We start from the raw sequence: 14,441 nt of genomic DNA on the forward strand, positions 1-14,441 counted from the left end.
TAAGCTCACCTTTCTCCCATGATTCTTCCCTTAGGGTGGGCTTCCTGCATGTGCAGTGCCCTCTTTACCCTTGGGAACTGAGCCTGAGCAGTGTGTTTAGGAAGCTGTACATATGCCCATCTGAGGCTGTCTTCCTTTTTTCCCATGGAGTGTACCCGGAAGGTCATGCCTTGCCATTTTGTCTCTGCACATATCCAGGAAGTTCCTTCTCCCTGGCAATTGTATTCAGTTAACACTTTTATGTTAACAGCTGTGGATTATCAGGAGATAGTCTCTCTGGCTTTAGAGAGGTAGTGTGGTAATTGTTGAACCATCACTGATATTCTTAGTGGTTTGGGGGAGAGCTCTCTCCTGCCCTGCTCATGACTAACTACATATAACAACTTTATATAGATAAAGAAACTGGACAGTTTGGTGACTTGTCTAGTATCATAAGCCATTAAGATCAAGCAGCACCATTAAATAACTTTTCAATGGCAAACTGAGAAGAAATTAACATAGAAATAATTTTGGTATTTTGTTCTGCAGAATCAGGGAAATAAATATTAGTGATAGTAATAGGGGTGATAATGAACTACCATGGCTTGGGAGATGTTTTTGGTATTGCATAGTCATGCAGGGCAGAACAGTCTGAAATGTGAAGGCACCTAGATGAATACGCTCATATGGAAGCCAAAGGCCTTTTGATGACCTGTGAGGACCTCCTGAACTGACTGGAGGACTAGGTTTGTGACATGGTAGATAGTCTTAAAGTCACCTGTAGTGAGCATAGCGTATGACCTCAACCTGAACTTTAAGCCCCCCAAACGGCCTTTCAAAAGGATAAACCATTCAGATACTATTGTGTGGCAAAAAGAACACAATATAAAGAAACAACAGGGAACTTTTCATGAATTTGGAAAAGATATCCCAGAAACCCCTGAGAGATTGATGACAGACATCATTAATGAAACAATCTTTCTGTGTCAATTTCCTTTGCAGATCAAGTCCTTCTATATACAGCAATGTCCTGAGGATTCCCATCTTACTGAATCTGTTGACTTGTTGATGTCAAATGTTGGTGAGATTGTCAGAGGCTCAATACATACCTGCGATGGTGAAGAAATGCTAGCAGGTTATGAAATGAAAGAGATTGACCACTCCCCATTACTGGTATATAGATCAGAGAAAAGACAGTTCATGTCCTCATGGAGGATATGGCTTGTGTCACACCTGAGATGTGCGCTTATACCCTTGATGTGTCCAGTGCTGCAAGCCATAACCAATTCCTTCTGAAGCATGAAGGAAAGAATATGATTCATGAAAGGAATAGGCTCCCCCTTTAAAAAAACAAGAACAAAAAAAGCCAGAATCTTCCTTTTGTGTCGTTTCATTGGTGTTTAACTGTTTCTGTTTTCTCTTTCTGTTTTTTATTTTTACTACCACAAAAGTAGCCCAGATCAGTTGAATATGAGGTGACATGAGATTGTCATCTTAAAAAAATATACATTACAAAATTTGGGGAAAATCTATGGCATGTAACTCTGTAGTTATGGATACATTTCATCATTTTACACAATTATAAGTCATATATACCATATAAATATTTCAATAGTTTTAAATTATGGTCTAATACATTCCAGTAACTTAACACTTCTGTTCTTTTAAGTATAACTGGAATTCTTTAATTCATTTTATTGCATCAGTGAGTTTAAATAAACATCTTTGGGGGGATTGGCAATATGGTGTGGAAATCTGCTAGTACTAGAATACAGTATAATTCAGAAGTAGATACTGGAATCGAATGAATATAGTCTTTTGCATCAATTATTAATCTTTTCTAAGTCTGTATAGGTGCTTATAATTCTGAGACATACAAACTGATAAGGAATCATTTGTGAAAATGGAATTGCCTTGAAGAATTTGAAGTAAGAGCACAATTCTGGGAGTGGAGTTCTTAGATGATTCACAACATTCTTCTTAGGATTAATTTAAGGTAAAGAGGCAGACTGATCTTCTTTCTTTCCTGATTATTCCTAAATAGTTAAGAATAGATAAGTTCCAAAGGAATTTGCAGCTGGAATCATTATAACAACTGTAAGTGGCTGTTTGAGTTGCCCCCACCATGACCTCAGATCTAATCTGTGCTACCTTATTACATCACAGAAGGCTTATTGAATGGCTTCATTTCAGAGTTAATTTCTCCCCAAATGCATATCATATATTCTTAATAGGCTGCATTCCCAGCAATCAATATATAAATATACATAAAATATTTTTTGAGGAACTTCCAGACCACTTTCCAAAGTGGCTGCACCATTGTGTTTACCCACCAGCAGTGTATGAAGGTAACAGTTTATCCACATCCTTACCAACACTTGTTATTACCTGTCTTTTTTATTATGGCCACCCTAGTGGGTGTGATACGATATCTCCTTGGGGTTTTGATGGCATTTTTCTCATGGCTAATGATATGGACCATCCTTTCATATGCTTATTGCTCCTCTGTATATTTTCTTCAGAGAAATGTCTATTCTAATTCTTTGCCCATAAATTAATTTATTTGTATTTTCATGATTGAGTTGTAAGAGTTCTTTTGTATTCTATAGAAATCCCTTATCAAATGTATTATTTGCAAATATTTTCTTCTATTCTGTGGATTGGGTTTTTACTTTCTTAATGATATTCTTTGAAGTACAAAGGTTTTTAATTTCAATAAAGTTAAATTTATCAAACTTCTTTTTTTCACATATGCTTTGATATCATATCTAAGAAGTCATTGCCTAGTTTGAGATCATGAAAATTTAATCTTGTGTTTTATCCTAATAAATTTACAGTTTTAGTTCTTACATTTCAGGCCATGATACACTTTGAGGTAATTTTTGTGTATGGTGTAAAGTAGGGCTGCAAAGTCATTCTTTTGTGCATGGATATCCACTTGTTCCACCACTATGTGTTTTTAAACTATTCTTTTCTCTCACTGAATTGCCTTGGTCCCTTTGTTGAAAGTCAACTGGAAATAAATGTTACAGTTTATTTCTTCACTCTCAATTTTATTCTACCTATGTATGTGTTTCTTTTTATAACAGGACCACATTGTCTCGATTAGGATAGCTTTGCAGTAAGTTTCTAAATCAGAAAGTGCAAGTCCTCCAACTTTGTTCTTCTTTTTCAAAATTACTTTGGCTAATCTGAGTCCTTTGCATTTCCATGTAAATTTTAGGATATACTTACAAATTTTCCCACAAAAGTTAATTGGGCTTTCATAGAAATGGCATTGAATCTGTACATTAAGTAGGGGAGCATTGTCATTCTATCAATATTAAGCCTCATTTTGACCCAAGAACATGCTTTTCTATTTATGTAATTTTTAATTCTTTTTGCACAAAATATAATTTTCTTACAATATTTTTGTTAAATTCATATTTAAGTGTTTCATTCTCTTGAATGTTATTGTAAATGAAATTATTCCTTAGTTCATTTTCTAACTCTTCATTGCCAGTACATATAAACAACTGATTTTTGTATGTTGATGTTGTTTCCTGCAATCTAGCTGGACTTTTTTTTGCTGTTTCTGTGAAGAATGTCATTGGTATGTTGATAGAGATTACACTGAATCTGGAGATTGCTGTGGGTATTATAAACATTTTAACAATATTAATGCCTCCAATCAATGAGCATGGGGGTATCTTTTTTTGTTTGTGTTGTCTTCTCCTCAATTTCTTTCATCAGTGTTGTATAGTTTTTCTTGTAGAGATCTTTTACTTCTTTGGTTAAATTTATTCCTAGGATTCCTTTTATTTAATTATTTTTGGTAGCCATTATAATTGGGATTTTTTTCTTGAATTATCTTTCAGATTGATTGCTGTTAGCATATATAAATGTTACTGAGTTTTAACATTGATTTTGTATCCTGCAACTTTACTGAATTTGTTTATCAATTCTAAGAGATTTTTGGTGGAGTTCGGGTTTTTCCCAATATAGTATGCTGTCATCTGCAAACAAAGCTAACTTGACTTTTACTTTCCAATTTGGATGTTGATGTGGGTTGGCTCTGTGTCCTTACCCAAATCTCATGTGGAATTGTAAACCTCAGTGTGGGAGGTGGCCCTGGTGGGAGGCGATTTGATCATGTGGGCAGACTTCTCCCTTGCTGTTATTGTGATAGTGGGTGAGTTCTCGGGTGATCTAGTTGTTAAAAAGCACTTCCCCCTTCACTGTCTTCCTTCTGGTCTGGCCATGTGAAGGCATGTCTGCTTCCCCTTTGCCTTCCCTCATGAGTTTAAGTTTCCTGAGGCCTTGTCAGCTTTCTTCCTGTACAACTTACAGAATTGAATTAATTAAACCTCCTTTCTTTATAAATTACACAGTCTTGGGTATGCCTTTATAGCGGTGTGGGAATGGACTAATACAGATGTCCTTTATTTCTTTCTCTTACCTACTTGCACTGGTTAGGAATTCCAGTACTATGCTGAAAAGAAGTAGTGAAAGTGTACATTTTGGTCTTGTGCCAGGTCTTCATAGAAACGCTTTTGTGTATATTGTATAATATTAGCTGTGGATTTGTCCTATATGGCCTTGATTATGTTGAAGTATGATTCTTCTATGACCAATTTGTTGAGAGGTTTTATAAGGAAGGGATGCTGAAGTTAATGTTTTTTAAGCATTTGTTGAAATGATAATATAGTTTTGTCCTTTATTCTGTTGATATGAAGTATCATATTTATTGATATGGATGTGTTGAACCCATCCTTGCATCCCTGGGATGAATCCTACTTGAACATGGTAAATGATCTTTTAGTATGTTCTTGAGTTCAGTTTCGTAGCATTTTGTTCACCAGAGACATTGGCCTGTGGTTTTCTTTTTGTTGTGTCCTCATCTTGTTTTCCTATCAGGGCAATCCTGGACTCTTAGAATGAGTTCAGAAGTACTTCCTCTTCAATTTTTTGAAATAGTTTGAGTAGAATTACTGTTAGTTCTTCCTTAAGTGTTTGGTAGACTTCAGCAGTAAATTCATCAGGTCCTAGACTTCTCTTCGTGGACAACTTTACTAGTACTTTAATCTGATTACCTGTTATTAGTCTGTTCACGTTTTCTAGTTCTTCATTGCTCAATCTTAGTGTGTGTGTTTCCAGGAATTTACCCATTTCTTCTAGGTTTTCCAATTTGTTGATGTATACTTATTCATAGTAGTCTCTAATGGGACCTTGTATTTCTATAGTATCAGTTGTAATGTTCTCTTTTTCATTCCTGATTTTGTTAATTTGAGTTTTCTGTTTTATTTCTTAATTAGTCTAGCTAAAATTTGTCAATTTTATCTTTTCAAGGAACCAACAATTTGTTACTTTGATCTTTTATATCTTTTTAGTCACAATTTCTTTTATTTCTGTTCTGATCTTTATTACCTTTTGCCTTCTATTAGTTATGGGTTTAGTTCTTGTTTTAATTATCCCTTGAGGTGCATCATTAGATTGTTTATCAGAAGTCTTTCTATTTTTATAACCTAGGTATTTATTGCTATAAACTTCCCTCTTAATCTGCTGTTCTGGTATGTTCTGTTTTCATTTTCATTGTTTCAAGAAAATATTTAGTTTTCTTTTTAATTTTTTAATTGACCCATTGGTCATTTAGAAACATTTTTTTAAAAAAATTTCCATGTATTTGCATAGTTTCCAAAGTTTCTTTTGTTATTAATTTCTAGTTTTATTCTGGTGTGGTCAGAAAAGATACTTGATATAATTTTTACTGCTTTGAATTTGTTGAGACTTGTTTTGTGATCTAAAATATGGCCTGCCCTGGAGAATGCTCCATATATTGATGAGAAAAAATGTATATTATGCAGCAGTTCAATGAAATAATGTTATATAAATTTCTTTTAGGTCTATTTGATTTAGAGTAGCTTAACTCTGATGTTTATTTGTTGATTTTATGCCTGGATGATCTGTCCATTGCTAAAAGTAGGGTCTTCTACTATCGTTGTATTGCAGTCTATCTCTCCTCTTTTAGGTCTATTAATGTTTCTTTGATATACTTGTGAACTCTAGTGTTGAGTGTATAGATATTTATAAATGTTATATCCCTTTGCTGAATTGACCCATTTATCATTATATAGTAACCTTCTTTACTCCTTTTTACAGTCTTTGATTTGTAGTCTGTTTTTCTCATGTAAGTGTAGCTACTCTTGCTCTATTTTGGTTTCCAGTTGTGTAGGATATCTTTTTCCACTCCTTCACTTTAAGTCTATGAGCGTCCTTATAAATGAAGCAGATTTATTGTAGGCAGCACATACTTGGGATTTGTTTTTAAATCCATTCAGTCACTTTGTGTCTTTTAATTAGGGAACTTAGTCCATTTACTTTCAATGATCCTACTGTTAACCAAGGACTTACTACTGCCATTTTTCTGCTTGTTTTCTTGTTATTTTGGAGACTCCTCTCTTTCTTCCTTCCTTACTGTCTTTCTTTGTGATTAGTGATTTTCTCTGATAGTATGTTTAAGGTTTTTTGTTAATTTTTAGTGTATCTCTTATAATTTTTATCTTGTGGTTATCATCATGCTTATGAAAAACATCCTATAATTATAATAAGTTATTTAAATGTATACCAACTTAACTTTGATCACAACAAAGAGGAAAAGAATCCAACCAACAACAAAAGAATCTATACACATTAAATTCTTCCTCTCCCATATTTAAAATTTTTAATGTCACAAATTTGTATTTTTCATTGCTTCTCTTAACTAATTGATAACGTTATTATTTTTAATAGTTTTGTCTTTTAGTTTTCTTAGTAAAGATATAAGTGATTTATATGCCATGGTTCCATTATTAGTGTAACAGTAACATTAGTGTCCTTTTCTTTCAGTTTGAAGAACTTTTAGCATTCTTATAGGATAGGTCTAGTAGCAATAAATACCCTCAGCTTTTGTTTGACTCTGAAAGCCTTTAATCTCTTCAGTTCAGAAAAGTAGCTTTGCTGGGTACAGTTTTCATGGTTGACAGGGTTTTCTTTCAGGACTGTTACTATATCTTCTCACTTGCTCCTGGACTACAAAGTTTCTTCTGAGAAGTCTCCTGCCAGGCATATTGGATCTCCTTTGTATGTTATTTGCTTTTTTCTCTCACTGCTTTCAGGATCCTCTCTTTGTTTTTGAACGTTGAGAGTTTAATAATGTTTTTGGCTATTCTTATTTATGTGTATCTGATTGGTGACCACTGACCTTCCTGTGCCTAGATATTTATATCTTTCACCAGGTTGGAAAAGTTTTTTTTTTGTTTGTTTGTTTGTTTCTTTGAATAAACTTTCTACTAATTCATCTTTCTCAGTTCTCTCTTTAACTCCAGTAACTCAAATATTTGCTCTTTTGATGTCCAATAGATCTTGTAATCTTTGTTCATTTATTTTCTTTCTTTTTTCTCCTCCAATTGTGTATTTTCAAATAGTCTGTTGCAGAGTTCACATGTTCTTCCTTCTTTTTGATAAATTCTCCTGTTGTTTCTCTTGATGAGGTCATATTTCCCTGAATGTTCTCAGTGCTTGTGGGTGTTTGACCATGCCTGCACATTAAGGGGTTGGGTATTTATTTTAGTCTTTGCAGTCTGGCTTTCTGTATGCCTATTTTTCTGTAGAGTATCTTTCAGGGATTTAAATCAGACTCACTGTTTTCTCCCCGAGCCTATGACCACTGCAGCCATCTCAGTATGAGAGGATACTCTCAATCCATGCTTGCCATAGGTCTCACATAGATTCCATGCTGACCCAGGTGGATCTGGGAAAGATAAAAGCAGTTTACTGAGGCTTTGTGGGAAAACTGGCCAGGGATATTAGTCCAGAAGACTGTCCTGGGGGGTCAGATCAGTGTGATTCTCAGCAGGTCTCTGCAGCAGTACAATGGGCCCCTGTCTATGGCAAGAGGGGCTGGATTTGAAACTGTTGTAGTGAGAATGGAGTTGCATCTGCTGTGAATGGAAGCTGGTGGTCCCATTTATCCTATGTGGATCTTGTCAAGATTCTTGAATATGAGAATATTGTTTTTCATCAGATTTGGGAAACTTTCAACATTATTTCATTGAATTTTTCCCCTTTGTCTTTCTCTTCTGTTTATTGTATTCTCATTTCATGTCTGTTGGTGTGCTTAATGGTATTTTACATTCTTCTAAGTCTCTCCTCATTTTTATTCACTTTTTTCTCTTTTTCCTTTAGATTGAATAATGACCATTAATCCATCTCCAAATTTACTGCTTCTTTCTCGTGAAAATTCAAATATATCACTGAGCCTTTCTAGAGAATGTCTTATTTCAGGTATTGTGTTTTTCAACTCTAAACTTTTCATTTGCTGTTTTTAAAAATAATTGCTATCTCTTTATTTATATTCTTTTTTGATGAACATTGTCACTCTATCTTCCTTTACTTCTTCATTCATAGTTTCCCTTAGTGCTTGGAAAATATTTTTACTGGCTGCTTTAAAGCAACTTTGTGAAGTCCAACATCTAGGTCTTTTCACAGGCAGTTTTTGGTGACTGATTTGTTTTCCCCTGTATATTATTAGTTCATTTTTCTTTTCATCTGCATTCCCCTAATTTTTTAATGATAATTTAACATTTTTGATAGTAAATTATAGCAACTCTGAATACTGATTTCCTTTCTGAACTTTTTATTATTGTTTGCTTATTTATTTGTTTTGTTGTTTGCCTTGACTATTTTAGAAAAGTCTATTTCCTGCACAGCAGAAAGCCCCTCATGTTGCTCTTCAGAGGGTGCAGCCATGGAACTGCACAAAGCCACTCTAGAATGAGAGTGGTTTTAGCAGAGTTTTATCTTCCTCATCTCTGTTAAGCCATTTTTTTTCTGTTAGTTTCACACCAAGATTTTATGTTATACTAATAGATGGATGATTTCTCTATTGTTTTTGACAATGCACTTAGGGACATCAATTGTTCCACAGTGTGATATTTGGGCACTTTTTCAAGAATAGATTTTGCATTTTATCCTTATTCCAAAAGGGTTCTTTTTATCTTTTCTTCTGGTTATCTTTGGTAAACTAGCTGACTTTCAATGTAGCTTGTTTTCTAATGGATTACCAATCTCCTCTTAATTGCTCACCTTCAAAATAGCCATTGCATTTGAGAGAGATCTTAGGTTTTAAATTTTTTACACTCTGTTGTAAATAAAATAAATTCTTTTAAGAAGAGTTTTGGTGCCTCTGTTATAAGGCCTGCCTCTTCCCCTGAGCAATATCTTTTTGAGGCCAGTGCTCCTTAGTTGGGTCTTGGACAGTGGCCCCCTTTGCTTAGAGTAGAATCCTTGCATTATGAGCAGGGCACTGGGTGAGGGAAGTACCCTGTGGTCTTTGCATTTTGCCTTTCCTAATAGTGGAACCTAAGCCCTATGAGTGAGCTGGGGTGGAGGTCATTGGGACCCACTATTCTTGGATTGCCACAACTGGAATAGAGCCTTGTCATATGTATGCGGAATGGATGGAGAAAATGTGTCCCTACTTCTCAGCTACACTCACCTGGAATTAAATGTCTTCAATCCAGAGCTAGGAGAGGATAAGAAATCCTGGCAGCTGCCCTCCTTGCAGAAATACCTGATCTCGTGTCTGGGAGCTTGGAGAGAGGGAGCACTGTTATCTTGGCACTACTTGTAGTAGAGCTTCCATCACAATGAGGGGAATTGTGAGGACGGAGAATTTGGGACATAGCTCAAGTGTTACAGATATAATTCTTACTAAGATTAAGTAGAATTTCCTGAAAAAAATGTTTCTTCACTGCTGTATGTTCTTAAGATAATTTGCAGAGACTTTAAATGTGGTTTTTAAAAAAACTTTCACCAGTATTTTGTTTCACCAGGATGCAAGTCCATGAAGTTCTTTATGCCACCATTTCAGAAGTCAAAGCACCACTATTCCTTTTACAACTTCTTTCTGCAAGGCACTGTACTACCTTCTGAATGTAATATGTAGTTGAATAAAAAGTTATTACCGTGTTCAATAATGTAATGGAAGAGGCCGGAACATCCACAATTAGATATTCTGCAAGGCACACATGGTAAGTGCTAGAACAGAGGTGCAAAATGTTTTCATTTCTTACAGTAAAAGCTCCATTGTGTTTAAAGTGGCCTAAAAAGCTTCCTCAGAAAAGCAGCACTTGTAATGGCTTTGACAGACAAAGGGGGAGAAAAATGCAAGACGACGAAGGAAGGTCAAGATCCTCAAGAAGAATGGTAAGAAATCTACTATTTGCAGTAGAGGATCCAAGCTACATTTTCTTTCACAGATTAACATTTTCTCATACAAAACAATTTAGTTACTTTGGAATCCAGGTTGATACTTACTTTTCAAGCAATCAGCTGTGATTGTTTACAAAGCAAATGTGGATTATAAGTAAGCATAGCAGAATGGTTTAGAATAATTCCCACTAAAAGTACATGAAAAAAAAAATTTAAGTAGCTCCTAGTATTAATATTTCTCAAAAGATTTAGCTTTACAGTTTAAAAATAATCAAACAATTTTGAAGCTCTAAAGCTGTTAAAAACACAGAAGTTTTATCATGCACATTTTTTCCCTCTACCCCTTCCAACTTTAACACATCTTAACTAATGTTTCATTTGGCTGCCACCAGCACCAACAATGTTTAGACAACTGAATCCCAGGAGTAAGGCTGCAATTTGTGCCTCCTCTAGGTTATAATCTTCCCTTCTTTTTTAGTTACTTTCTCACCCATGTCCTCCCTTTTTTCTTTTTACCTCTTGTCTATGAACATCTCTTTGAATTAAACAAATTAGAGAGTAAAAGATGAAGGGAATCTGCACATGAGTTGTTAGACTTTAGATCATTTGACCTACTCTTTGCTAGATATTGACATTTAAGATGGAAGTTCAGCAGTCCTGCTAAGCTGAAGTCTATGAGAACCAACACAGTTCTAGAAAGGAATTGCAAAAACAGCTATGATCACCAGATGTTTTTAAAAGGGGCTTTTTAAAGTAATCAACTAAGAAGCTGCTAGATCCTCTGTACCCTTGCCAAACATCAGAGGACTGAATGTATTGGGTGTAGTTACATTTAGTATACTGACATTTCCCAGAAGATAATTCAAAACCAAGTCGTTTCATCTTTGAATATTAGTAATGCTGAGGTTGAGAAAAAGCAGTAAAAATGAAAATAAAGTTAGAAATAAATTCCTGAGAAACAACAGAACGAGGAAAGAGTTATGCACAATGTTGAAAATGCCCAAGTAGGTCATACTAAGTAGTAACGGTAAACAGAGATCCTTGTTATACAAGGGCACATAGCACAGACAACTGAGAATCTACAGTAATACATGAGTTGAGTCGGAGACAGAGGCATCTTTATGTGGGTATACTCCATCTGAGCAGTGGCTCTATTACCGTAGATTATTTGTGGGATTCCCTCTGCATGTGTGTGTGGTAAAGTTGTTAAAGGTGGAGGATATCCATGTTCTTGATGTCTTGAACAAAGAATTGGACAAAACACACAAAGTAAGGAAGGAATGAAGGGATTTATTGAAAATGCAAGTACACTCCACAGTATGGGAGCAGGCCAAAGCATAGGGGTTCAAAGTCCTCATTATAGAATTTGTGCAAGTTTAAATACCATCTACCTGGGGTACGCTTTATGTAAATGAAGAGGAATAAGTAAAGTTACAAAGTCATTTAGTTAGCCTATGTCCTGTGGAGAGGGTATTTCCTGTCATAGCTGCAGTATAATCAGCCTTATGTTCCCTGCCTCCAGACCCTATTTTCATGCCTCAATGTGACAGCGAGAGGAGTCTAATGTTAAAAAAGAAATCCCCAAAGCAAACAAACATCAAAATGTGTTGACTGGCTTTTCTTCTCTGCATCTCGCTTCCCCCAGTCTCTTCACTGTTGTCTCACTCAGTCAGAGGATGAATGATCCACATTCACTTTCTCTGTGGCAGTTGGGTGGAGAGGACTTCAGCTGTCATGAGAAATGTCACCATGATCTGGGCGAAAATGACTAAACTCAAGGTAAGAAAACAGCCCAGGCAACATGGCATCACGACCCACCAATTCTTCCATTTCTATTTTGTTAAATATCATATAACAATTATGTAGCTTTGTTATACTCCTCAAAGGAATTCCTGAGAAGCAGTTTCTACTAAAGAGAGTGCTTTTTATTGTGTTCTACATGCCCTAGAGTTTTGCGCTTAAACCACAACAACTGGATTTGTCTATTTTGTTTATTAGTAACATAAATCATGTTATGACAAATGGGATTGGGAAACATTTTCATTTTTAAAATCTTAATAATATCTTGATAATAAGGAATGTTTTGCTCAACAAACATTTTAGAAAGACTAATATAGTGGTTAGAAGCCTGATTTGGACCTACAGTTAACTAGATTAGAATCCTGACTCTACCACTTTCTACTGGAGTATAATGGGCAACCTAAACTAACTCAGCTTTAAATTAATCACCTAAAAAACAAAGATAATAATATTTCACCAGCATTTTTTAAGAATAAAAGCAGATGATGAAAATAAAACTCACTATAATGTCTGACACATCGTCTGCACCAAATGGTAGTTGTTACTGTCATTATTCTTTTATAGAACAGACAAATCAGAAAGTCCTCTAATCTTTCCATTTTTTAGGATTTCTCATCATGGCCTTTGTAACTGGCTTCATCACATGCAGAGTCCAATTGAGAACAGATGCCTGGCCAAAAATCCAGGTCAAAACTGAGGAGATCTAGGTAACTCCTAGGTATTGTTGTAGGGGAAATGGGTTATTAGTAATTATGGGGGAAGAGAGGCAGATAGTTCAGAATAAAGCTTCAGGCAGGCAAAGAGAGTCATTTCAACAAAGCTATAAATCAATGTTAATGGATACATTTGGTTTCATAAATTATAATGATTTGAACTCTTTATAGTTATGGTAAAAGCAATTTTGACTAATTTGCATACATTTGCATATATACAAATTCTATAACAACATTGAAAGATAAGTATTATATAACCACCACATTTGAAACATTAAGATACTGAGTACAGGAATGATTCTGGACTGTACCCAAGATGAGAAGCCAGAAAGTGGCAGAGCCCAGGTTAGAACCCAGATCCGTTTGACTCTACAATCCTACTCTTTGTATTTTTTTCTAGCCTTAGTTTCATAGCAAATACTGAACTCCTAGAGGATGAGAGCAATGGTGTTCCTATGTACCTTTGTGACTATTAGCTGTGGGTTTTTTTGCTGCACTACCCCCCACCTCTCCACTCCCACCCAGTGCTGCTTCCCTGAGGTCAGTTCTGGGAAGCTGCATTGGTGATCATGAGCAGACAGGCACTGACCACTGATTGCAATAGCACTTGCTCTGGCTTGGCTTTGGGTCTGGGGAGGAGGAGAGTGTATTCTTTTCTTAGGGCTGCCTTAATGCAGTTCTACAGACTGGTTGGGTTAAACCAATGGCAATTTTTTTGTCTCATGGTTCTGGAGACTAGAAGTTCAAGATGGAGATGTTAGCCAGACCATGCTTCCTCTAAACTCTATAAGGAAATGTTCCCTTGCCTCGTGCTGGCTTCTGATTTTTTGCTTCCAACCTTGGCCTTCCTGGGCTAGTAGGTGCACCACTTCAATCTCAACCTTTGTTCTCCACATGACATTCTACCATGTCCCAGTTTTCACATAGCTGTCTTCTTGTAAGAACACCAGTCATATTGAATTCCTGGCCCATCCTACTCAAGGATGACCTCATTTTAGCTGGCTACATCTGCAATGATCATATTTCCAAATAATGTCAAATTTTAAGGTTTAGAGGATTAGGACAGCAACATTTTTTTCCGGGGGACACAATTCAACTCATAGCAGAGAGAACCTTGCTTCTCTCATTTTTATTTTCTAAAATTTGATTTGTTCTATAGTCAAGACTCTTATTGAGAACTTTATCAGAAATATTATCTTTATAGAATACAACAGAATTTCAGAGTCAAGGAAATAAAATGTTTATATTTAAATCATCCTTATAGATATACCTGTTGGTTTCTTCCTAAGATTCATTGAGTATACTGGTAACAGGATGAACAATTAATCAAAGTAAAGTGTACCCAGTAGATTGAGGCATAGTGGAAGTCAAGCCATGACCCTCCCATGTCTCTGTGCCATTGGCACAGAGGTGTGGTGTCTCTAGAGTTAGATCATTGCCACCCTCATTTTTCCCAGGAAAGTTTCTCAGCCTTTATCCCTTCTCAGTAGAGCAATAGTCAGTCTTTGAGAACACATCAAAATGGTAGAGATTAGGTCTGAGCTGCATTCCAGTCTCATTTTACTATAGAATATTCAGGAAAGAGCCCATGGTCTACAGGCAAAGCAGGTGACCAGCAAGAACAGATGGCATAAATAAGTGACCACAGCAGCCACCTGCAAAGCCATGCTGCCCCGGGCATAGCAGCTGTAAAAATTGCAATAATAAAACGAATCAAGC

At 35.8% G+C, this 14,441-nt stretch overlaps 1 pseudogene; it reads left to right on the forward strand.

Annotated features, from left to right (window-relative positions):
- The first annotated feature begins 665 nt into the window (after nt 1–665).
- On the forward strand, nt 666–1,216 carry LOC140712275 (asparagine--tRNA ligase, cytoplasmic-like; annotated as a pseudogene).
- Nucleotides 1,217–14,441: the final 13,225 nt, after the last annotated feature.

The sequence above is a fragment of the Chlorocebus sabaeus genome, chromosome 8 (genome assembly GCF_047675955.1).
Source record: "Chlorocebus sabaeus isolate Y175 chromosome 8, mChlSab1.0.hap1, whole genome shotgun sequence".
Classification (NCBI taxonomy): Eukaryota; Metazoa; Chordata; class Mammalia; order Primates; family Cercopithecidae; genus Chlorocebus; species Chlorocebus sabaeus.